The sequence below is a fragment of the Theobroma umbraticum genome, unplaced genomic scaffold, assembly GCF_002168275.2.
Source record: "Theobroma umbraticum cultivar Fairchild unplaced genomic scaffold, ASM216827v3 scaffold_106.0, whole genome shotgun sequence".
NCBI classification, from domain to species: Eukaryota; Viridiplantae; Streptophyta; class Magnoliopsida; order Malvales; family Malvaceae; genus Theobroma; species Theobroma umbraticum.
This window is the reverse complement of record NW_018397276.1, coordinates 156,607-156,952: the sequence shown is the minus strand read 5'-3', so window position 1 is coordinate 156,952 and position 346 is coordinate 156,607. Positions and strand designations below refer to the sequence as shown.

Genomic DNA, 346 nt, shown 5'->3' with positions numbered 1-346 from the left:
GACTTAGAATTTGATAGAGCTTAAAGAGGATTGAAGCTCGGTAAATGTGAATTGAGGTTCAATAAGGAAAATGTGAATGATAAAGGCATGATATCCTTATTTGTGGATTTTTGTTTTTGTCCGAGGGATTAATTCCAAACGTTGACATGATTTGTGGATGAGTGGAGTCCCATCCCTCTGTGACTATGTATGTGCTTGAAAGGCTAGGGGTATGTAGGGATAGTGACATTAATCTCGCTTGTGATTCCCACTTGTTACATTTTGATGCCAATTGTTTAAGATTACTCTAGGTGATGCCAATCGTCGAGAGTTTACTTTTGTCAATGACTTTTATTTTCTATCAACT

The 346-nt window shown here is 37.0% G+C and overlaps 1 pseudogene; it reads right to left on the bottom strand.

Moving 5' to 3' along the window:
* The window catches only part of LOC110427561 ((+)-delta-cadinene synthase isozyme XC14-like), a 21,682-nt pseudogene that overhangs the window by 10,682 nt on the left and 10,654 nt on the right, over nt 1-346 (bottom strand).